This window comes from Gallus gallus, chromosome Z (assembly GCF_016699485.2).
Source record: "Gallus gallus isolate bGalGal1 chromosome Z, bGalGal1.mat.broiler.GRCg7b, whole genome shotgun sequence".
In the NCBI taxonomy this organism is placed as follows: domain Eukaryota; kingdom Metazoa; phylum Chordata; class Aves; order Galliformes; family Phasianidae; genus Gallus; species Gallus gallus.
Window position 1 is genome coordinate 58,845,670 of NC_052572.1, and position 25,749 is coordinate 58,871,418.

A 25,749-nucleotide genomic window follows, 5' to 3' on the forward strand; every position below is an offset into this window, starting at 1 on the left:
TAGTTCTGGTCAGGCAGGCTGTAACATCGTTCCAGTGCTATGTTTTTCCCATTTTGGTCTCGTATTTCAGTCTCTAGAGGATCTATCTTTCTTCATCCAGCTGCAGCTGACTTCAAATGTGTTTGGCTTCTGTAAATAGACTGAGCCAGTATCCCAGCTAACCTGGATTCTAAGCATCCTGCTGAAACTGTGTAGCTGCAGCATCTGTAAAAGTGGGTTTATTTTGGAGCTTTATCATGTATAATATCACTTTCCTCATCTCAGCTGTAATCAGTTTGCCTTCTTGCTTGTATTTCTGACTTACCACTCACCTATAACGAGGAACATTGCAATTTGCAGACAAGAGCAAACAACAATTCTGAAAGTGTGTCCCTGGTCTTGGATCTTACAATCAAATTCATAAGGTATCTTACAAATATGTAAGTATTAAAAGTATTTTTAAAAGCATTTAAAGGACTTGCTTGTGGTTTTTCTACCCATATGGTGAAAAAGTGATTAACTAAGCAGCTTGCATACTACTGCTGCTATTAAAATGCTATTGACACACTTTTTAATAAAATAAGATTTAAGAACTAGGAAGGTCGTTGGAATGAAAGAGAATAATGACAGAGTAACCGAGAGAGAATGGAGAAGTAAAAAGTCATTTGCTCAGGTTTAGGAGAACTAGAATCCCATTAACTTGGAAGGTACCTTTCTGTTAGAAAAATTCAATGTCTGTGCAAGAAACTGGCACCATGACCAGTGGGCATGTCACTGCATGAGAGAGCCCTATTACTGTGAGACTTATAGTAAAATTTGTTCTTTCTTTTAATTGTAGTTATGGAAAAGAGTGATACAGTGGGGCTATAAATGACATTATGTCATTAATAGTTAAGGCTCAATGAAACAAAATGAATAACAGGAAATATTTAGAAGATGCTGGAATAATTAAGCTGTATAGTCATAAACTTAACAGGATGGTGTGTTTCAAATAGGGTGAGATTTCTTATGATGAGAAACAGGAACATTTTAAACTTAGATTCCAAGATGGTAGCATGACATTCATGAGGAGTACACGAAAGATTGGAGAAGAGACAGAAAAAAGGAGGATGGGAAACAGGTGTTTTTGGAGGTAGTGGTCTGAAACAAGTGTGAGGAATGAGAGGAAGGATATTGAGGGTAATAAAATTTTAAATTAAATATGCAACTGTGAAAGAAAGGAGGTATGAAGAGAGAAGACTTCACAGGTATGGGCTGAAGATAGAGTAGCAAAGTACTCTAGTAGTCAAAAAAGCATATGAGAGGACAGTTGTGGCAGCAGAGGAAGAAAAAACATTGGAGAAGAGTAAGCAGATCACAAAGCTGGAGATGAGAATAGGAGGAATGCAGTGGATATATTTAGGTGTGCTGTTATACAACTGAAGAGATGCAAGAATATATAACAGGAATACGTCAGACTCTGGGGGGAATTGTCGGAGGGGAATAGGCTAGTAGTCCACCATGGCAAAAGGTCAGTATCACAGCATTTTTTACATCATTGAAGGGCAATCTGATTTTAGGGGATGCTTCTTTCAGGGTATACAGAGAGTGCTTCATTCAAACCCTGAAGCAGAATATTTAGTTTGTATACTTCATATTTCAGTTACAGCTGTTTTACTCATGCAATACCTATTTTAAAATTTTGCTGATCTATTAGTCTCAGTTATCTGCTGACTTTGATCTTCATGGTAGCTAGTCAGTGATTTTCCTTTTAAAGCTTTAAACTGATTGCCATTCATGTAGTTTTATGATTTTATATTCATATGTACAGGATAGTAAAATAAGTTGTATTTACAACTGTACTTACAAGTGCTACAGGCCTGCAAAGTTTTACAAAGATTTACATTTCCCTCTACATCTCTCTTAACTTCAGGAGTGAAGTAATCTGCTAGTACTGAGGAGGTGCCCAGTAATTCTTCAGTTTCATTCTTTAGTTGGGTTCAGTTAGGATCAAAACTAATCTCTCATCTTCCCTCATTGCAAGTTTGCAAATACAAAGCATGTTTAAACAAGCTTTACATGTTTCACCTCAAAGCCAAATCAATTTTACTGCCTGCTCTTGATGTTTACAACTTTCATATATATGGAACCATTACTCAGTGTGGCAGAGCCTCCCTGTCCTGTCTTTATGCTAGTTCATGGTGCTGCGGGAAATGCACAGATGCACTTTTACAGTGAGAACTGGAAACTATGATAATGTGAGACAAAAAATGTCCAATTAGAAATTAATAATCTGCATGTATTATACCCCATTGTCTATGTGATAGAAGCTCTAATACCTCTGACATTTGCTGTAGAAATTGCTCTGTGGGGTTCTCTGCTTCACATAATTTGGACTTGCCCCAAGATTATTTAATTATGGAAAAGAAATTTGTGCGGCCATTGAAACATTGTTGGAGATTTCAAGTGGAACCAACATATGCTAAGCCTATATAAATTATTAAATAGGATTTAACTTATACTTTTTCCTTTTTAACATTGTGGATGTCCGTGTGCCTAGCCTAGAGGATGCAGTCAGAGCAATTATGCCCATTTTGCAGTAGCTACTGTGTAAAGCAAAATAATTCTAATAAGCTAGTTTTAAAGACAATAGATTGTCAAACGACAAAAAAAATGAGATTTCCGAGCAATCTCTTAAAAGTATGGCATTGTACTGGCAGTCTCAAATTTATGTGAGATAGGCTACTAAGGATATACTCATGTCAATAGATTTTGTCAGGTGAATACTGTATAAACATTTTTCCACAGTATTATTCGGACTGTGCTGTTGGGCTTTGAAGTTGTGTACTATCAGAAATGTTTTCATCAATCTTGAGATCCGCTACCACAGTATGTTTTATTTTCTGTTTTTTCTTGTTCTTTACCACAACATTATGTAATTCATAAATTATCCTGGGAAACTGACAGGCTTTTGTTTTCTCTCTAATAAGTGTTTTACTTTGGTGACCTCTGATCATTAGGCTGAATATTTCAGAGAAGAAGAGAATGAGACTCTGTGAGAAATGCCATTCTTTGATGCCTGTGATGAAGAGATGCTTCATAGAGTCAGTGTGACACACAGCATGGGTGTAATCCTTGACTACAGGCCAACTTTGAACCGTCATGTGCCAGCTGTGGTCAACTCTGCATTTTTTTTAAGGGTGCTTTAGGGATGGACTTTTTAATGATGTAAAGACTATTGCAGAACTGCAGACCTCCTTATACTCCAACTAGTAGCCATAAGGCATAGCTTTATATAATTACACAGCTGCATTATCATTGGAAGTGCTGTAAACTGTACTGATGACTGAGTATGGGCAAAGACAATCAGTAGGTTTATCAGTTGGTTTATTGTGAAGAGAAAACTTTTTTAATTTCTAGCATACCCAAATAATTTTGGCTGTGTAGCCTGTTTGAAATAAGATTGAGCTCTGAAAAACCATCATGACAAAAACAAGTATTGACAATTTGAGTCAGATCCCACAAAGTCATGAATTTATCTAGAGATAATGTTAACTTACAGTCGCTTTTTCCCTGCTTTTGTTTGTCTGATAGTTCTTAAGTTTTCAGATATGCAATAGTCATATTTTCCTGCTACTTTTAAATTTTCTTTGAAGAACTATTAAAATGTTTTTTCTTCATTTTGATAGGATGAACTATCTCAAGACTTGAGAAACAATTCTTAGATGAAATAATGTTATACTACCTCTGCCAGGGCTTGGGACAAGATCAAATCATATTCTTTGTCCCTTATTTCCTTTAAGTGATGTATTCTGCAGACTGGGGTGGAAACAAGAACAGACTTATCTTCAGCTCTTCTCTTTTAAAAAGTTTTAACTGATTGAACTTTTGGTTCATAAAGTTTTCACATGTAATATTCTGTAGGCTTTATGACGATCCTCTGGCACCAGTGGAAAAAATGATGGAGGAGGCATGAGGTAATTTTTGTTCATGTTAAGGCACTGACACAGAATGATTTCTCAGTTTTTGCCTCTTGATTTTTGGACTGCCTAAGTATCTTTTCCAAGCATCTCTATTGGAAAACACTGCAAAAATAGTATAGGGATATTATAAATGAGGTACCATAGATACCACAGAGAAGCAGTCTGGAGTTCCCCACAGGCTAATTTTCCTTTCTGAAGGAGAGTAAATTAGCCTACAAGAAGCTTGTGCTGTTCAGAGTAGAGTGCATCTGGTATCCAAGCTAGTTCATCTAAAAATAGGTTTGGAAACTCGCTATTCTTTGCAGGCTGCCATGTGGATGTATGTTTAGTATGTGGCTGTGGGGCACGCATGGAACTGAAAGAGTTAAAAATCATGAAGTACTTTGCCCAGTAGTAATTTTAGAAACACTTCAAATGGCCAAAATAAAATGTAGATAGATATAAATTTAATTTCTTCTTGAATCTTTAAATTTATTAATCACTATAAATCTTATTTCTGTGTTTATGTATTAATCTTAAAATAAATGTCCAATTCACTCTAAATCCACTGTTTAATGCAAACTTACAATTACTGTTCACATTCTTATGCTGCTGTTTTGGTAGATCTTGGTATCATATTCCTTTCTGCTGGAATTAGGAGTTTTATTTTCAAATGGCTTATTTTAACAAACTTTCACTTACCGAAAGGATAAGTGGTATCAAAAAAAAAAAAAACCCCTGTACCTGCCAGTATTACTTATCAATATGTTAGTTTTTATTTTAAATGTTTGTAAAACAAAAGATTATTTTAAAGTTAGGAGTAAAGATGTAGTGTAGATCATAGGAACTAGGGTTTCTCACAGTGATTTCATTTCACAAGGAATGTTATGATTCTCTATACAACACCTCTATACGACTTCCAAAAACCCATGTTGGATTACATTCTATCATTTTCTCTGAAGTACCTTTTTGAAAATATCCAATGGTATGGGAAGGTATGAATTCATCTATGTACTCAACTGTGGAAATTTTGCTATAATTGTGACATAGGTAAAGCAACAGTTAGTACAAATACGTGTCTCCTTTTATGGAGAGTGATTAGAGTAGCAAATTTGTTTTGCCATTCCAGTTGGATTTTTTTTGTTTCCAGAAGTGCAAATCTTTCGATGATACAAAGTACACAGACTTGAGAAACTTCTAATGTGAAATGAAGACATCCAAAACTATTCTAGAAAGATTCTGAACCTCTCTAACTCTCACCGGTTACGAAGACTTGCTGTATTTCTGAGCTATAACAAGGAGATTTTTGTAAAATGTTCTTCATAGTGGAACTTGTTTTATATAAGAAACATACTTAAAAAGCTAATTTCTTTTCTCCTTTCTGCGCTGCAATCCACAAAGTGTGATTAATAATAGATTTAAATTTGCTAAGTGCATTTACTCCTTTGTGCCATCATAAAGAGAATCTATTACTGCAAAATTGAGGCTTAGTTCCAAATTGCGCCATTATGAAGTTTTCTTCCAGCAATGTTTTGTCTCTAATACACTTCCCTCATTGTAATTCTATTGCAAACCTGATGTCTAGCATCAAGTCTCACAATAATTATTTTAAATTGCTACTAGGAACAGTAGTCCTGGTGGGATATATTACTACCATTCTAACAAGATGAATTTCAATGCACTTGTAACCATATTATAGTGTATTATGAAAGAAAGAAAATCTTTGAGTTGTAGGTAGGCAAGCAGATGCAGAATACTGAAAAAGGATTTTTATCACCTTCTTTGCACCTTATGTGGCACTTTTACATTATTAATTTAAATTAGTAGTAATAATGTATTAATATGTGTTGTGATCTATCACTATAGTACTTTTCAGTAAAACTAAGAAGCAGAATAGGGTGGAGCTTTATAAATGGAATTGTTGTTTTGATTAAATATGCTACCAGATTCAAAGCCTGGAATGTGCCTGAATGTGAGCTAATGCTGAGGTAAAAACTAAAAAGGAAAGTAAGCCAAATGAATGTACTGTAAATGTTGATTTCAAAATAACAGAGCTCCACCTCTGCCATGAAGTTCTGCATGCCTGCTTCATAATCAGGTAGCAGATTAACTCCTGAATTCATCCCACTTAGCCTAGGAATTTAAAAGCAGATCTTTGCAATTGCTTTAAGATGAGCACCCAGCTGATGTAATAAATGTATGAATACACTGAAGCACTGTTTGCAGATTTATTATGTTGTGCAGTTCTAGAACTAAGTGCTTGTCCTGTAATTAAATGATAATCTGCAATAATGTTCACATCAAAATTCAACATCGCTCTGAAGTTATAAACAGATAAGTCTATCATATCTCAATCGAAAATGAACCTTTACATAGTGGTACTCAGAAACAGCTAAAATTGGCAGCTTCCCCAGCTTCACATTTAGGAAATTCAGAACTGAGAGTTAAGCAAGATTGAAATAATATTCCTGGGCAAACAAGGGAGTAAGGCAAACTTTTACATCACACTATCTTAGTAAAGCAGCAGAGTGCCTGTTATTAGTTCATGTGTGTGAGTTGTTAGCAAGCCCAAAAATTTTGAAGAATGCATAATAATAGGCAACAGGGGAACGTGTGCCATGATCTGATTTTCTTGGTGTCCCCCTCAAGAGAAGACAAACTGCAATACAGTGTGTGGTGGAAAATCAGCAGTAGCTCATTACTTTTTAGTTTGAACTGGGTGGGCTTCACATTCTCAGTGTGGCAGTGGTGCCTGAGTGGAAGGATGAAGTGTGTTATCTGTATAAATTCAAATGGCTACATGTTCAGTTTAAGCGTTTTTGCATCACGTATGGTACTAGCCTAAGTGATGTCATCCTTAGATACAGCTACATAAGTAACATCATACATTCTTCTTTTGGGAAAGAAAATATATTTGTAATGGAAAAAATTATTTGAAACAGAAACAGCATTGCATCTACTGATGTATTTCCTTCAACCATTCACATACATCTTCATAAATGTTTTGTAACACCTTTCTCTTCTCCCTCCCATTTCTGACTTCTAACCTTTTCTGTGAATTCTGGAAAGAAACTAGTGTCCAGAAACATGTTGAAATTGTTTCTCTCTGCATGAGACATGGAAAAAAGTGTGTAGTATTCTGCCAGTTAATTCTCAAAGCACTATTGATTTAAAACATTAGTTTAAAGAACTAAAGGTTAGTTTTTTATATTTTATAGGATAGAATCTCACATTTCCTCTGTAATTTTAATTCACTGAATCATACACTCCCTCGAGTGTTTGATGTACAACACTCCTGTGTTTGTATTTTTGTATTTGCATTCATATCCATATAAGCTCATAGTTGCATTGCCCAAGTTATTTATACAACTTCCAGAAAGTTATACAAGTTCGTAACTTAAATGCATATCTTCTAGTGTTCACAATATATTAAGACTGAAAAGATACGTAAGCAAAATGTTTGGTACTGCCTAAAGTGACCACATTTTCACATTCAGCCTCTGTCAGATGACTGACGTGGCAAGGGCACTGCTGACTTAGACTTATTGTTTGTTAATTTTGACTGGAAGAGAGCTCAGAACCCAAAACTGATGGCCTCTCATCCACTGCAAAGTTGAGCTAAGAAGGTAAAGTAAGCATGTCTACTAGATCAAGGCTAAAGTATTTGGCACCTTGCAAAGCTGATGCTAGAAACCAAGAAATGAATTGCCAACAACCACTTCACTGCCATTGCTGCTAACCCTTTAAAAATAAATATGCAGTTTTGCTTTTATACATTGCCAGCTTGGTATGCAGGAGAGAATTCTGTTTGTTAAAAAATACCTTTAGGTCGAGTATAAATGACTGTCACAAGTGTGCATCATGCAGCTTCACTGGTATGCCTCAGTCCATTGTAAAGGTATAGCTTTCGATAGATTTGACAGTAGTTCAATATTCATATTAATCTTATCTTTTAATCTGCTTGAACTCTTACTAGAAGCATTAGAAATGACTTTTAACTTAAACTTATTATGTACGGCTCTTCTAAAAGTTCTTCAATAATAACGACTTTCACCTACTTTGCTATAAATCAAATGAGCTACTAGTAGAATGGTTTGTTTCCCCCCTACCTATCCCAAATGCCATTAATAGCATTAATTCAGCTACCATCCATTTCGTGTGGGAATTTTTTTTTCAGTTGAAAGTGCTCGTATCAGCCCATAAAGACCAGGAACTGGAATAGCATCACATTGCCTTGAACAGTTCTTTTAGTACTAAAGGACCTCCATTCATCATTTGAAGTTACTTTCCTAAATTTGTAAGAAACATTTTGACAAATGGATCCTATTCAAACTAAGGATTGTACAGTGTTGTTTTTTCTTCTTAAATGAATTTTAACATATGGTTATTAGTATACAGATGTATGTTTTCAGATATGGTCACAACTGACGCTTTTTAAATTTTGACTGGAATCAATATAAGATGTATATGGTGTGCCTGTCAGTTTGCTGCCAGGAAAAAGTCAAACTATGAATCTTAAATATTTTCTGATAAATAAAAGACTACTCTTAATGCTAGGAAAGGTGTACTCCACAGCACATTTCTTAATCCAGCAGGGGCTGTTGCAGAGAGATAAACAGAATTTCATCCCAGGCTCTCTGAGTGTTAATAAAGTAAAACCGAAGATGCATAGTGATACTAAAAACACTCTTAAGTGCTAAATAAAAAATTCTGTCAGAGTGATCCCATAACTTCACCTCTTGGGACTGATCACATCCTTCGGCTTGAAATATGAAGTGAACCTTAATGAGACATTGAAATTAGCTTGGAAATTTTTAGTAATTCTTCTTTGAACTTAGGAAAAGATTAATTCATTTGCTGGTTCAAGAAGTAAGGCAAGAATATGTTCTGTTGAAATATTTTAATAGAACTTAACTTGCCAACACTAGATGGCAAGAGACATATTCTATTTAATGTTAAGAAAATACTATGTGAATTTACCAATATGTGTATCAACTGTAGCTTTCAAGGGTGTTGGATGGATTATTGTCCAGAGCTACATAAATTTGAATTCTGCAGAGCTGAAATGTTGGAAATTAGCTGCATGATGTATGAACCCAAATAATAATGTTCCTGACGTAGGAAAAAGTGATGGAAATTAAACATCTAGTTATGCACAGTGTGTCTGCACAATGTGCTGCATGCACCGCATGTGTTAGAATTTCTTCTCAGTTCTTTTTTTAATCTTTTATTCATAGCATTGCAGGTGATGAAAAATTTATGCCTTGAGTCTGGCATTGAAATTAAATGCAAAATGAAAACAGAAGCAGTTTATACTGACAGCTTAAATATCTTTATCTAGCATACGGTTGCACTATAAAAATCACTGGGTGACTTTTAAAATCTCCCACGTGCAAAAATGCAAACATTGCACAATAAAGGATGAAGTTAGAACTCTTGGTATATTAACGGAAAAGTTTCCTTCATTATTATTCACTTCTAATTTCTCGGAATTGTTTCAGAATATCAGGTGCGTGTGAATACAGATTCCGACACAGTCTGGCTGGTGACACTGTCACACGACGTTCAGAAAACAACTGATTTTTGTATTACTTTTTCTGAAGATCTCTATACTTGCCCTTCTTTAAATTGGATAAGAGATAATCAATTCATTTTCTACTTCCATATTGTTGGAGTAAAAGGTTAATTATTCTGATGAATCGGTTCCTGAATTCCCATGGTCATAGTGCATGTTTTCTGTAATAAGAGCAAATTTGCTAAGAAACGTACATATGTTTTTAAAGGAACAATCCATATCACATCATACTTATGAAATAATTTATTAAAGGAGCAATTTTTATTTCAGCAAAATTAGCCACCAATAGTCATGTAGACTGTTTCTAAGATGCTGGTGGAGGTTCGGTCAATTCAGTTGTTTTTTCTGTTGTATATCTGCAGTAATATTTTGTTGTTGTTACTTTTACTGTTTAGGTAATGCTAGATCACTAATTATATTTTTTTAACTGAAATTAACAAGAAAATAATTGCTATGAACTTTTATGTGTGCCTCACGAGGCTGATATACTAAGAAGAATAGAGATTTTAACATTCTAGTAACTAAAATGTGAAGCAGAGAAGTCTATTTGTAGTCACATAGATTACTAACAGTAAACTACCAATTGCATTTTCATATGTAGAAGTCTGTTCTACAGGGCTTAGCAGATTTACATTCAGTTTCTGATTTGTGACTTTTTACAATGCTTTATATAAATGTTAGTGTGTATAATTATGCAGATAATTTTATACAATATTAATTGTGCTAAGAGTGTACTGAAAGTCTGTTTAATTCAGTAATTCATTTGCATTTTAATGATTCTAACAGCATAAGGTTACAGAGTAAAATTGAAACATCTCGATGACTGTTACTGTAGTGTGAAGTGTTTGAAGCTCTTATTTTCTTCTCTTAAATCTATTAAATATATCATTAGCAAAATTCAAATTTAAAACACTGAAGAACAAATACTCAGTGAGCTACCAAAATCAGCTGCAATATATCTTAATGTCCATTGTATAACAAAGGATTTTTAAAACATTTTGGAATTTGATATCTATGGCATTTGATTGTTGATTTTAACATGTTCGCTATAAGCATTCAGCGTTTGAAAAGATAATTCTGGTAGCAATAACAGACTGAGTATATCAAATGCACTTGAGGAAAAACAATGAAATACCTTTTCAGTAGAAAACTGAATGTGAGAAACAAATTCTTTTTTTATTTTCAATCAGATCTTCTAAAGACATAAGATACTGCCTAGGTGATTTTTCTTATTACTATTATTCCACGGGAATGAATGTGCTCACTTTCACAAATGCAGGCAATAACATATTCTGTTGATCTGTATCAATAGATTTTAAGTTAGCTATGTAACATTTCTCTCATTTCTTTTATCATATACAGATTTAATATCAGCATGAATAAATCTAAATTGTTTGCTTCTTTCTTCCTAATTCCTGAAGCAATGTAAAAGCCTAGAGAGGTTTGAAGTGACAGGATTACAAGCAGTCTTTTGCATACATGGCCTTTAGGGATGAGCGGCTACCTTGCATCTAATAAACAAGAAAGTGAATTCGTTGAATAATGAATTAAGTGGCATAAGTTGTGATAACAAGGAGCAAATGTAACTTCAGACGAATGGTATTTGCTTTGTGTGGGGTTATCTGAGAGGGCTGATGCTTCGCCAAGGGATATCGAAAAAAGGCTCATTATATTAAGATGTTCTTTCACAGAACTCAGCCTAAAATGATCTTGCAATTTTTTCGTTTGCTGAGCTCCTTTGTGTGCTTCTTTCAAACCAACTATCTCCACCAGGGGGATAACTGGGATTCTTTTAGGCCATCGAGTTTTGTTTATAATGAAAATTCCTAGTGAGTTTTACATGGGTCACCCAACAATTAAATAGAGATGTCTAATTGGTTGATCCATATTAGGGTCAGCAGCTGGTTACAGAATAAAAGCTAACAGTGCCCCACTTGCACAGTTCTGAACCAAATTAAATTATTAATCTACTCTTTGCTTCAATGTAGCTTCACAGGGATCCCTAACCTGCCATACTGAATAAAGCAGAACTACTACTTTACATTTTCATTATGATGAATTATATTTTAAATTGCAAATACATTCCCATTTAGTTCACATGGAATATCACGTTTGATATCTTGAATTTATTCAGACAGTTAGTGTTTATGTTTATTTTGTTAATTCTAATTATTAAATGGACATGGGGAGTCATAGGCATACAGTTACTGTAAATTAAGTACTGAAACGGTCAGAATATACAAAACTGAAAGAACTGAAAGGAAAATATTCAGATTTTTTCTTCAACTGATATTTTTTAAATTGAGAAGGATTTTGTGTGTTGAAATGTTCTACAAGTTAATTCACAATTAAACACAATTATTTTCGTAGTGGCAATGAGGAGTCAGTTCTCTTGCATTTTCTGTCTTTATATGTTTATTGCAATTCTGTGTTATTTAATTAATTAAAGCTCATATGCATAATGTATTAGAGTACTCTTTCAGCAAATTATTACTGTATGAAGACAGCTGTATGTTCTCAAACAAAACTTGCTTTTTTTTTTCTTTTAGCAATTATACTTCCTAATTCCTAAAAAGAAACAGCTGATGAATCAGACACTGTGTTATTGTTCATTCTAGTCCAGTGAGGAAGATTATATTTTGGACTATACTTTGTGAAATAATGTCAGGCAATATCCTGATACATGCTTTTTCATTTTTTTTTTAATTAAGTTTTGAATATACCTAGTGCTAGTATCCAGCTGATTAAGTAGGCTTGGTGTTAGATCATGTTGCTTCTAAAAGTATACATATTGATATGTACCGTCTTCAGGAATACTGATGCAAGTCTTTTTTTAAATTTCAACAGAATGTCATATTAATGTCATTTTAAATAGAGCATATCACTTACTGAGAAAGGGACATGCAAAGAAAATAAGCAAATGAATTGTTAATTAAACTATACCTTGAAGTTTGGTCAGCTATTCTAAGTATAACTTATGGAGACTTACAGTGATGGCTGTTTCTAGTGATGACATCATATGAATTGTATTCCTCCTATTTTGTCAATATGTTAATTATGTAGCACTGCAGTGGTCACTACAGTAATACAGTACTGCAATCTACACCTAACCAGGTAATGATAGCTATCATCACAAAACGATAACTCAGCTCATGAATTACAAGTTTTAAGCTCACTTTATGTTGAGGAGTTCAGCTTTGGTCTTGTTTTGTTCAAGGTGGTATTTGTCAAGTAGTTAAGCCCAAAGAAAAATAGTGACCAAGTGAAATGGATAGTAAGTTTGCTGACAGATGTAGTACAAAGTAAAGAGGGATAAAAATGTTAAGTATTCATATATTTTCTTCAATTCTTAGTGTATTAGTAGTATGAATTTAGAAGAACAGTGAATATTTCCGATAAAACTGAGGTTGCTGTCAAAAAGAAATTAGGGTATGTTAAAAGAATAGGCTAGAGAAAAAATAAGAAATGTCATTACAGAAGCTTTTTCTCATTTTGAGTGTTATTTCCTGTGGTGGATACCCCTCTCACAATGGATGTGGCAGACCAGAGAGAGCTCAGAAAAAGTAGTGCAAAGTTAGAAATTCATACTGTACCTGAAATTAGTATTCCATCAGACTTAAAATAAGTGTGAACTACTAACTAATGTACTATGGATATACTGATGTCACTGTGAGTTATTTTTCAATGATCTTGGGAATCCAAAGAGGCCCCAGTCAACTGGAAGATGGCAAATGTTGTCCCAGTTTTCAGGAAGGGCAAGAAAGAAGATCGTGGTAATTACAGTCCCATCAGTTTCACTTCAGTGCCTGGCAAAATTTTGGAGATTATTCTGGGAGTTACTGAAAAACGCTGGAAAGTGCAGTCACTGGTCAGCCAACAGTAGTAAAGGAGGAGAAAATCCTGTTTCTTAAAGAAATTTAATCTCCTTTTCTGCCAAGATTATCCATCTAGTTGATCAACGGAAGCCAGTAGATGTGATCTGTTTGGATGTCAGCAAAGCTTTCAATATTATTTCTCGCTCAGATTTATCTTCTAGATAAAATGTCCAGCGTACAGCTAGGCAAATAATACATAATGTAATGTGCAAATAACTGGCTGTCAGGGTGGGTTCAGGGCAGGTAGCAGGTTACATTCTGCATCTGGAGCAGAGCAGTCCTGGACATATTCACAGACTAGGGGACAAGAGATGGAGAGCAGCCCCACAAAGAGGGATTGGGGGGTTCTGGCTGCTGGCAAGTTGAACATGAGGCAGCAGTGTGTGCTGGAGCCCAAAGGGCCAACCATACCCTGGGGTGCAGGAGGCCCAGTGCTGTGCGGCCTCACCTCCAGCACTGCCTGCAGCTGGCTGCCACAGTGCAGAAAGGGCATAAAGCTGTTAGAGAGCATCCAAAGGAGATCTAAGAAGATGGTGAAGGGTTTACAGGGCAAGATGTTTGAGGAGTGGCTTAGACCTCTTGGTGTGGGCATAACCCCAGTGCCAGAGTTCAAGGAGCACTTGGACACCAGTCTCAGGCACAGGTTTGGATTATGAGAAGTCCTGCGTGGAGCCAGGGGTTGGACTCAATGATCCTTGAGAATTCCTTCCAACTGGGATATTCTATCAGTCTACTTGCACCTTCTGTGTTTGCTGTTAGAGAAGGACACCAGGGAAATAGAAGGAAGGCAAATTCATAACTGATACAAAATATAATAGCCTCAAGGTAATTGCTACACAATGATTTTAGTAAGTAAGATAGGTCTTGCAAGGATAAAAAGTTTTTTGTTTCAGAACTGTTCATTTTAATTGGTAGTGATAAGCAAGGCACAAACCAGACAGATAAAAAGTAGCCCTGTGCTGTCCTCTGAGTAGTAATCATAGAATCATAGAATGGCCTGGGTTGAAAAGGGCCACAATGATCATTGAGTTTCAATCCCTGTGCTATGTGCAGGGTCACCAACCAGTAGACCAGGCTGCCCAGAGCCACATCCAGCCTGGCCTTGAATGCCTCCAGGGATGGGGCATCCACAGCCTCCTTAGGCAACCTATTCCAGTGCGTCACCACCATCTGGGTGAATAACTTCCTCCTAATATCTAACCTAAACCTCCCCTGTCTCAGTTTGAGACCATTCCCCCTTGTCCTATCACTATCCACCCTCGTAAACAGCCGTTCCCCCTGCTGTTTATACACTCCCTTCAAGTACTGGAAGGCCACAATGAGGTCTTCCTGGAGCCTTCTCTTATACAACCTAAACAAGCCCAGTTCCCTCAACCTTTCTTCATAGTAGAGGTGCTGCAGCCCTCTGATCATCTTAGTGGCCCTCCTCTGGACCCACTCCAAGAGCTCTACATCCTTCCTGTAATGAGTGGAAGGAGTATTTTGTGGAAGGAGATGACAATGCACTTGTTTTCATGTACTTCCCTTCTAAGTTTTCCTTTTCAAACATTTAAAAAATAAAAAAAAAAGTTTTTATAAAATTCTTTCTCTTATCTTCTAAAATATGATTCTGCACAGTCAACACTGTCAGTCTTCTCAGGTTGGCTAGTCCCGGATCCATACCCCTTGCTACCTATTTTCTGCTCCTCGCTAAAACTACAAATCATAATTCCTTCAGCTATGTACATTTCATATGTACAGTTTAGATTACTTTTCTTTCTATTCTCAAAACACAGTAATTTTTGCTTACCATCCATATTATAGGCTATTTTAAAATACTTTAAGTTATCACTGATATCAGCACTGCTACAGCAAAACATAAATTCAGATTGCTGTCCTTGTTCTCCTGTAGACGTTCTATTTCTTGCTAAGGCCTAGTACAATGTAACTGTATTTTTGTTGATACCTGTACTATCAATTGGAAATCTAGTTCACCTGTGATTATATGCATATCTCTTGACTTCAGCATAAAATGATCCTGATTTTTAAATGAAGAAATGGGGAGATTAGCTCTTATTTGTTGGCACCTCCTTGATAAGGACAAGTTTAAAATAAAATATAAAACAATTGATCAATGCTAGATAGGTGTATCAAATAACTTTTATCTGTTATTCAAACCACAGTCCCTCAAAGGTGTGACCTAAACTGACCTATGATAAAAAATTTGGATTTAATCAGAGCAGTAGAAAGAAACAGGATTTTACTTTTGTTCTATTCTTCACATTAAAAGTCAGAAATTTTAGTTAAAGAAAAAAATGGTTTTCTTCTGAAGGAATTAACTTTTGCTTTAGCAACATTTTCCATTGAGATATGTTTTCAATAGAAACTACGAAGTTCAATGTCAGCTCTACTCATTAATGATGGTTAAAGTTATCAGTGTTTTTCATTTTCATCAACGACAGTAATTTCTAACTTGCTGTTCAGTTCAATGATATTTTTCTAAGTAGCTCTTTGTGACATTTTGAGAGAAATTTGGAATGTATCCATGATTATAAGCGTAACAGTGTTATCAAAGTAGACAGATCTTATACTACTGAATACCCGTAGGTGTGTTCTGAAAGCAAGTTACTCATAAAGATGATGTTATCTCAGGCACTTCATTCTCAAAAAGTTAGTGCTAATTAGAAAGACTGGTATTTGTTTCCCCCCATGGCCAAGAAAACATCTCAAAATAAAATATTTTAAGTCAAAAGCCTCCCTACTGAGTTTGACGAAGATGTGGTTCCAGAGACTTGTGACTCTGACTCAGTGCAACCTGTGATATTAATAGCCACTTTGGTTCCTAATGAAAAAAGTTCCAGTATTAAGCAGAGAATTTTTGTCTTCTTTATTTTCAATTGGAACTTTTTCTGTACTGAAAGACATTTTTTTTTATCAGCATTTCTCCAAATCCTACCTTGACTTGCCATAAAACTAGTTCTTCAGCTTGCTTTTCAAAAAGTAACTTACACTTTATTTATGTCAATATAACTGCAATTGTGAAGGTCAGTTTCCTAGTCAATGTTTTATTTTTCCTTTTATATCATGTGGAAGGTCTTAGAAGGGGTTCTTTAGACCCTTTTTTTGAAATTTCTTTCCAAACCAAAATAAATTCCCAACTTTGTCTACCTAAAGGTTTGGCAGAATTGAAGTGACCGAATTATGATAAAACATCATTCAAATTTACAAAGGATAAGGTTGGGGATTTTTTTTTTTTTTAATTTTCTTCATCATCTTGCTGATTTTTTTTATTTTTTTTTCCCTGAGAAATAGAATTAACATCAAAGTAACTGTCATTTTGGCTGGAATAAAGTTAATTTTCTTCGTAGAGGCTTGTATGATGCCATGTTTTGAATTTGTGATGAAAACACTGTTGATAAATGTACTGGTATTTCAGTTGCTGCTGGGCAGTACTGAACAGAGCCAGGGACATTTCTCTTCCTCATGTCCCCCTGCTGCTGAATGACTCAGGGTGCGTAGGGAGCTGGGAGGGGACATGGACAAAAGATCTGACACAGAGACTGGACAAAGGGGTATTCCACACCGTATGATGTCATGATGTACAATAAAACTGGGGAAAAGAAGAAGGAAGGGGAGGATGTTTGGAGTGATGATATTTGTTTTCCCAAGAAGCTATTACACATGATGAGCCTTGCTTTCCTGGAAGTGGCTGCTCATCTGCCAGCCCACTGGAAGCAGGGAATGAATTCCTTGTTTTGCTTTGCTTGCACGCATAACTTTTGCTTTAAGTGGTAAACTCGTTATCTCAACTCATGAGCTGTCATAGTTTTACTTTTCCACTCTCTCCCCCACCCCACCTGGCAAGAGTGAATGGCTGTGTGATGTTGTTGAGCTGCCTGCTGGAGTTAAACCACAACAGTAATACATCAGAACATAATATAATCTTTTTTTAAAAAATTCAAAATCTTAAGACTTAAACTTGTATCAGCCTTATGAATCTACAAATATTTTCAACCACAAATTGACACCAACAAAGATAAGGTAATCTGGACAGTTGAGTAAAGCCAACACTTTATTAACATGATAGGTTTTAAATAACAACGGTAATTATATTAAGCAATAGTATAATGCCAGTACACTGTAACATCTTTCAGTTTGGGAACTGTCAGCATTTTAGACTTTTTTTTAACATTAAAACCCCTACTTTATACATAATTAATATAATTCCTTGGAGAGGCTAAACCTTAACTGAAAATGAAAGCTATGGAAAGATAACATAATTTAGCACTATTTAATTTTGCTTAGTTTTTGAAAAAAAGGGTAATAATAGTTCCTGTCTAATAATTTTGAAAGTGTTGCTTAGCAGAATCCCAGCCTTTTTAGTTCTGCATGTTGGTTTGGGAAAACCTCAGTTTTCCCAAATTCATGATGAGTAACACTAATATCCTTCTTTATTTTCATATAACATACTTGAAATGTTAAACTATGAATTTGCAGTATCTATGTGTACAGTTTGATGGTCTGAAATTCTACTTGATAACATGCATGCTAGCTTTTTAATTCTTGGCTACTCTCAAGTGTTCTTTAACTTTACATTTTCTCAATCTGTGTAAGAAACCATGATGATTTGTTACTTGTTCATCTGCCATCAGCCTCTCTGACAAGTATTTACCTCTTGCATGGCTTCATCTGTGTGCTGGCATTTGGTCAATAACAGCTCCCTTCTCCATCATTGGGTCTCCTAACCTGGATGATGAAGTACACTTACTGACTACTCCAAAGAACAACAGCAGACTTGCAATTAGGAGCTCCTACCACTCAGAGGGATCTCTCAGTTCTTCCTTACTTGCCTCTTATCAAAAGCTCGGTAGTTACAGATCTATACTCATCCCTTAGCTTTAGCCCAACAGATTTTTCTGAATTGTGGAACTAAGCAGATGTAGCCATTTCCTTGCTTAATATACACATGTAGACAGCGTTTAGTGAGAAACTAAAAAAAAAAAAAAATAACCCCCATATCTCAAATCAGATATGTACCTTTCTCTGGGGAAAAAAAAAAAAAGAGAGAGAGAGATTAAAACTGAAAGATTTTTGCCATAGGAATCCATCTTAGGATGTTATGGGTGATATGGACTAATGCAATTTAACCTTAAAAGAAAGCTAAATTTTTGGTGTTGTTTCAGTAAGTTGATAAAGCTAAGCATTATTGCTGTCATAATTTTCCCACATGATAAAAGGTAACAAAATATATTCTCTTCACTGGAAGTCTAGAGGGCATTGAATGAAAAAGTAGGCACATTTCAAGCATTCAGATAGGTCTAGTAGTCATAATTAATGACTGGTTAAGCAAGCAAACAAATACTCTTGTCTCTTAGAATTAAGATAGAGAAACTCTTACTAGAACAAGAATTATTCTTTAACATATCCAAAGTGGAGAAGCAGTGTTTCTGCTGCAATTTTCTTTCCATTGCTATGATTGATTTCTGTCACCAGTTTTTAAAACCTTTGACATGAAGCAACCAATTTCATCTGTTTAAATTATTTTGTATCTTTTATAATAATAATAATAGTTGTTCTCACCAATCACAGGAAAAATTATTCCTTAATTTGCTAGAGAACAGAATGATTTTGTCAGGAATTAAGTCATGGGGAGGTTTATATTATGTTTCCTAGCTGGAACTGCTAAGATCTTTCTGAAAAAGTTCTGAGATCTCTCTATGCTGTTTCACTTAGAGCTGATCAAGAGAGCTAAATCAGACATGGACCTGACACTAATTTTACAGAAAAAAATTGACAGATCACAATGAGCGTATCTCTGAAAGAAGAACAAGAAACACTAGAATATATATATTCTTTATCAATTTTGACAGTACAGTCTTAGAGTTATTAAAAGTCAAAGTACTGAGCAGATGTCTAGCAATGCTGAATTATACAGTCTGAATAACTTTTATGACTAGCAGATCCAGTGCAATCTTTTCTTGACTGTTAAATGTCTGTCAATAAATCCTGATGCTTAATATCAAGTGGTTAACAGAGCCAGCTGTGTACTGCTCATACTTAATAGAAATGTAAAAAAAAATTCAAGAATAACATATACTAGATACATTTTTCCACATTACTTAGGTTATATATATAATGAGGTTCACTATATTTTTTGTGGTTATTCTAGAGATCAGCCTTGGGTCAAATATGCTGGGACAATGACTGCAAAATACCCTTGCTAATTTCTGCCTCTTTTTTCAATGGGAGACCTAAGAGAAAAAATATAAATTGACTATATTTTTGGACTACTAGGTAATTTGAATAATTGATGTAGGAATGTATGAATATAATTTTTGAGTGCTGTCAAATTGTTTAAGAAACAGCACAGGTTTTGCCTAGGATTTCGTGAATAACCTTCCTTTGAATAGCTATCATTTTTAGGTAGTAGGAAGCGTTTGTGGCTTTCTACCTGCATTTTAAAGTTCAGAAATTGACAAAGATGTATGTCTAGTAGATGAATTTCCAAAATAAGTGTAAAATATACAAAATTTGAAAGCTTTTACTGCACTAAATAATAAACAAATTTGGCTTACACTAAGCTCTTGATGTCTACTGCCATGATTGCAAACCTTCAAGCATGAGTGATGATTTCCTGAAATGGACAAGAATGATTTCTGATAGTATTGACACAGGGGGAAAAAAAAGCCCAGACAAACCAGAAACCTCTGATAGAAATCCAAGACATTACTCAGTTGGTGCCAAACATTTGTCCCGAACTGGTTGGCTTATTTCTGTCCCTTTTTTTTTTAAGTACAAATGACATACATTTATTATGTTTTGACAAGACGAATAGATAGACCTGGAGAATTTTCCAAGCAAGATCTCAAAATTTCAGTAAAGAGAGGTAAAACAAAAGTTAGATTTTACAGAAATCAGATATATTTCAGCTGTTCTAAAATGTATATGGTATCACATCTTTGATGTCTAAAATAGATCAAACTAGTAATCAAACTTAGAAGCTATGTATTCAAGTAATTCTCTTTTTATTTATAAAATAAAACATTATTATGTGAATATTTATGTTTAAGAATCAATTAAGAGACAAAGCATTGGACCATAAAGGCATATAAGCAGTAAGTTCAAAATCGTAGTGACTGTTGCTGTTGACAATGCATTAGTAAGCAAAGTAGGCAGATTAATTTACTTACGGTAAGCTAAGTGCATTCTTGGCTCGTAAAGAGAAATCATTTGCTCACTTAAGCCAGATATCCGACTTTTGATGGCAAGTGTCACTGCCTGGATTTCCCTTTGACAGTTTGGCAACTCTGCACCCCTGTTATAGTATCCACTTATTTGTCTTGTTTTCAGCCAGATTAATCCATTCTGTTTTGACAAGAAGACTGATGGGTAATTGATAACTGTGATAGACACAAACAGAAGAGTTGGATGCTGAATAATTCAGCACTTTTCAGTATCAATAAGAGAACAGGTTGAAGAATTTGTGTCTCTATTTACACTTAAACTAAACTAAGTCAGCCCAGACATTTATGCTGCCAGTCTATCAGAAAACCAAACAGTGTACATTCGGTTTCCACTCGACAAAATGTTTTATAAGCTTGTAACAATATGTGTGAAGCTGCCAGAATAATAAATAGGTACAGCAGCCCATGCATGCTAATGTTATGTTGTAAGCAGTTTTGTTGACAAGTGCTAATACTTCTTTCATACTATCATCAAAAGCAGCTAATACAACAGCCATTATTTGCTGGCTTTCCAAGCAAGACATGATGGATTGTGACCTTAATATGGGTTAGCCAAGTTTTGAAAGTTAAACAACTTGCAATAAATCATAGAATTATTACAATGCAGTTTAATTGGTTAAGGACTGTTTATTTCCTAAACAGGGTGAAAAAATTCTGTTTCGGCACTTTTAATTTGCAAAATGCATTTTCATTATGAATGGCAGTTTAATATTCTGCTCTTTTGTCATGCAAAATATGCAACACACAGGCAATCTATTAATTGGATAAAAATGCATTGCAAGCGTAAATTATCCTTTATATCATCACTTGTGAGCTTTTACATCTATTAAATGCATTAAATGGAATATAGTTAAAGCTTTTTCAACTTGCAGGTTAGTTCTGATCTCTAAGAAGTCAAACTTCAAGATGATTTTAACAACCTTTATTTTTAGAAAAGTAAAGTAACTATTAACTGTAACCACAAAGGTCAATTTAAGCAATTATAATACTATTAGACAATAGGTACACAGATTCTGTTGATTTAAAAGCCCTAGAACTATTGTATGCCTTTTATAAAAGCTGTGTTTTTGCTAACTTCTTTGTCTTTCCCAAAGAAAAGTGCCAAATATTATAAAATGAATTTATACAAAGTGTATAAGAAGCAGAAATTGCAGTAAATGTCACCATTTTGCAGCCTTTAAAACTGTGTTTTCTGTGGTCATTTTGGTCATAGTGGTCAACATGTGTGTTAAAATAGCACACCTTTACAATCTTGAGAACTTTCTTCAAGTGTTGCTGAAACACGCTTTTTTCATAGTCTCATAATACAGGCTGTTGATGCTTTGATTCTGTTTAAATATAAAATGGAAATTGCAATGGAGAGAAGGTAAGAGGATAAATTGACTGGCTAGATATTTTTACAGAGAATTTTAAAAGTTTCCCAGCATATGAATTCAGCAAACTATTCAACAAACTATCTCTAGAATTAGCTGTTATTGAAAATTATCTATTTTCAGTAAGCAATAGTGAACATGGTTCGTGACATGAAAAAGCAAAACATTTTTAGTTACTGCTCTGTACTGAATACAGCTTTCTACAATAAATTATTGTTAGCGTTAAAACTGAAATAAGAAAATGCAGCTGTTAACAATTTCTAGTTGTGCAGTAACTTTCATTAAAAGGAACAAGCCAAGTTATCTCAGAGGATAGTCTTAGCTGTTGAAAAATGATTCCCTCCTCTCCCACACCCACCAATTGGAATCAGGATCTGGAACGTGTAGGCAAATCAGCATAAAAGAAATGTTAAAATCCTTGCAAGTGCTGAAGAATGGACATTGCTAAAATAGAAGGACGTGTCTTCTGTTTGGCAGATTAATCATTAATGCAAGAATGAGATGAATAACAGGGTTATGGAAAAATAAGTAATGCTAAGTAGCAAAGTGTATATATATATATATATATATATATATATATATATGGTATCATCCGCCAGTGACAGGTGAGCTACGTTCTTGTATGGATCAGGAAATAACTTCTTAGACGCTTTGTTTAAAGCCATTGTGCTGCAGTGTGGGTGGTCTCTCAAAATGAAATGAATTGTGTTTCTGCCACGAACAAGCATTAAAAGTTCTGTTTGCTCTAACAAAAAGATATGGCAAATTCTGTCTTGCAAGATGTTCTCATAGGGCTTAGTTATATTTTCATATTCTAGATAACATAGGTACGTGTAGGAACACAGAATAAAACCAGGCAGAGACTTACGTGAATTCTGGGACAAGAGATTGATTGATTTTTGTAATATATTATCAGTCCTGAAAATGTGTAGCCTTATCATTCTGCTTTATTGTGCAGCCATAAATAAACTCTGACAATGCAGGAGCTTTCTGACTAGATAATTGTATAGGCAGTTTTTCTTCGTATCCTTTTTTAATGCACTGCTTTGATTTGTTGTATGTGCTTGTGAGTGTGGAATGTTATGTAGTTGTATTTAGGTTTGGTCAAAGAGACTGCAGCTATGAACTCCACTACCCCTCTCAGAAAATCAAGGCGTAACTCCTTGAATTCTGCTGTCATGGCACTGCACTGACAAGCTACTAGCAGTAGTTTCTCTATGAAATCATCTTAACGAGAAAGAAATGGTTGAAACAAAAAGAGTTGAGCTTGACTTGCTCACAGACTAGTCATGAAGCTCTGGAAGTTCACCCATACAATAATTCTATTCCGTATATTACTAACATTTGGATCTTCGTGACTACTTTGATCTCCTTTGAGAGACGTAGGTGAGATGAAATGTAAAACAAGCAGAAATACAGTATCAACAGTGCCTGAGAGCATGCTGCTTCTGGATTATGGAACTGAAATGATAAAATATTCAGTCTGTCAAAAGAACAGTCAGAAAAGTTATTTTACCAAATGCAACATGATTCAGTTTTGTAGTTCATATCTTCTACTTTATATATCCTTTTTTAGAAAATTGTTTTAATGGATTTAGCTTTGGTCATTCAAATTACACTGTTCTGATGTAACTTGCAGAGATGTACGATTCATTGTCAAAGCAAGGTTAGTATGTAAATGCTTTATTTCACTTCTTGATGTAAGTTTGGAGATCTTTCAAATTTAGAGATGACTGTGTGCTGGAGTAGGATAAAAAATTTCATTTGGTCCCTTAATTACTAAAATGAACAGTACAGCTCCTGAAATTATTGAGCAGTTTCAGTCAGCATTTATCTGATTGACTTGGCTATGAAATACAGGAGTATTATGTACATACTACATATGAACTGAAGACCAGCAGCACTCACCAAGAGGGGCAAAAAAAGTGTAGTCACCAGTTCATTCTTAGAGGTTGTCAGAGAACCCCTATGGAGAGCACTATTAACTATTCTGACTTAGCAGTGACATGTCAAAATGCAGAGTGACACACAACTTCATGTAAGATGTACATTGTTATGTCTACTATGAATAAAAAAAAGCTAGTTGAGTAAAATTAGATCAGACCTCCTGCATAGCGGAGTCTTGGTTCTTGCAGTATTTCTAAGGTCTCAGGATACTCCTTGTTGCTGTAAGAGCTGTCTTAGGCAGAGAGAAGCACTCCAGCTTGGTCAGTAGCCATAGTTAAAAAAAATTGATCCTATTTGGGACACCATATGCATGATATGTGCTTCTATACATCAACAAAGAATTTTGTCCACTCTTTTGATATTAACAAAGTCCTTAGTGCTATAGAAAGATTTTAATGCTATTTTAAGAAAGAAAAGTAGACATTCTTTTATTGCAAAAATTTGCATGGGGGAATATTTTATTTGCATCTTACATTTTAGAAGTGCCATGGCAAGAAATGGGTTTGATTTTGAAGAAGAATCATTTTGAATAATTAACCATGAATTACTCTAATTAGAAGAAAATAATTATAGGTTGGACATAGCAGCTTCAAATGAGATGTATGGAGTTAGTGACTATTGGAAAAATAATGCCACTAGATGGAAGCTGAAATAAATCTAAAAAAGAACTTTCTCTTAGAATTAGGATTTAACTATGGTATTTTAAAATGTCTCCGATTTAAAACATGCAAATTTCTTCTAGACTGAATTATTAGTAGGACTGTATTGTTGAATTACTAAATCCTCAGTGTAATAATTAAAGAAGGTAGTTTTACCCTTTAAAGAGAGTTTTATCTTTTAAAAGAAATGTGATTAACTCTTGTCTTTATATCTGAGCTCTTGCTCAGAACTGGTAATACTATAGGTAGTCTTTATATCATAGCAAGAATGATCTTTCTTCTTAAAGTCAAGACAGTTTTACAAGTGTTATAAAATACTATTATTTCAAATACATTTATATTACATAAAAAGATATACATACAAGAACAGCGTTGTTTTCTGTTTCAGGTGTAGAATATTTGGCATCTATGCAACATTAAATTTCATCACTTTGAGGAGATTAATTTAATAGATTTATTTAAAAATCATAATTAGGAAAATACATGCAGACTGGAGTTGCATAGATTGCCTACTGTTCTTCAAGGATTCTTTGTTTCTCCAAAAATCATTCTAATACTGCAGGAAGACACCCTTCTAATTTTTTTTTTAAGTTATTTATTCAGGATTAGGTTCCTATTGTATAAAGACATTTATTCCTTACAAAAAACTTAAAATTTGCAGCATGACACTGAAATTGTGTGGTGAAATGAAGATTTTTACTGGCCCTGTAACTATCATTCTTCAATGTAATTATAGTATGCCTGTAAATAATCTGCTGTATTTGCAGATTATACTATACTCTCTCTCTTGTACTTAAAATACCAGGAAGCAGGATGACATTTTAACCAACCTATTTCTATATGAGCAACAAGGAAGCTCTTATAGACTTCCGTGCATCCTCTTCAATGAATATGCCTGCTATTTATTCATTATATGATATTGTTCACTATTAGCCAGTGAGTTGTTGCTGACATCCAGATATGGAAGCAAAAATTGTCTTAAATATTTATCCTTATTAGAATTATCCAGTCACTTCCACAAATATACTGGTGTTTAGATGCCAGTTCCTGTTAAATATTTTTCCACTTTATTCATCGCTTTCCTTTCTTGCTCTAAATAGTATGTTTTAGAAGAATATCATAGTTGCTTGTACCCAGAGACAGATAAATGAAAATTGTGATGGTTATAGTGAAACAC

At 34.7% G+C, this 25,749-nt stretch overlaps 1 protein-coding gene across 2 annotated transcripts in view; it reads left to right on the plus strand.

Annotated features, from left to right (window-relative positions):
* Nucleotides 1-25,749, plus strand: part of KIAA0825 (uncharacterized protein KIAA0825 homolog) — a 231,048-nt gene that overhangs the window by 180,309 nt on the left and 24,990 nt on the right. The gene's annotated exons all lie outside the window — the stretch shown is intronic.